This window comes from Trachymyrmex septentrionalis, unplaced genomic scaffold (assembly GCF_001594115.1).
Source record: "Trachymyrmex septentrionalis isolate Tsep2-gDNA-1 unplaced genomic scaffold, Tsep1.0 scaffold527, whole genome shotgun sequence".
NCBI classification, from domain to species: domain Eukaryota; kingdom Metazoa; phylum Arthropoda; class Insecta; order Hymenoptera; family Formicidae; genus Trachymyrmex; species Trachymyrmex septentrionalis.
In genome coordinates, this window is record NW_017305702.1 from 3,504 (window position 1) to 4,182 (window position 679).

Below are 679 nucleotides of genomic sequence, written 5' to 3' on the forward strand. Positions count from 1 at the left end.
TAAATTATAGACTACATTTAAATAGTGAGTGATAAATATTACCGAGCTGAAGTGTGCGGTTGTCAGTGCTCATTAATTACAAGCGCGACTCATAGACAGATGGTTACCTAAACTTAGTTACCTAACTGGCCATATTTAAATCTTTATTCTTAATCACAATTAAATACGAGAAAAATAATCAACTAATCAATCATAATTGGTCAATTTTTTACTCTTATTTTTTATACCAAGCTTACTCCGTATATTGTAGAGAAGTACATTATTATTATCTCCAAAATTAAAACAAAGATTTAAAATAAAAATTTATAAACAATTTTACTTCATTTTTTGAAAACTTTTGCTATGATATTCTGAGTCGTTAATTTTGGAATACTTTGTATATATTTTTGTCAATTCCCTTACAAAAATCTAATACAGGTTAATTTATTACTAAAAACAGTAATTAATTATTTATTGGAGTATTAACAGTACCGAACAACAATGTTTTTAATATTTACTGAGACAATATATATAATATTTACAAAATAATTGTAAAACTTATTTTATAAATATTTTTGTGGTTTTAGATTGCACAGATTATAAATATTTATTATAAGTATTATGAAATATTTATCATATAATATTGTAATAAATGCTATGAAAATATTTAATAAGACATTATAATTTAAGTAAGAAATGT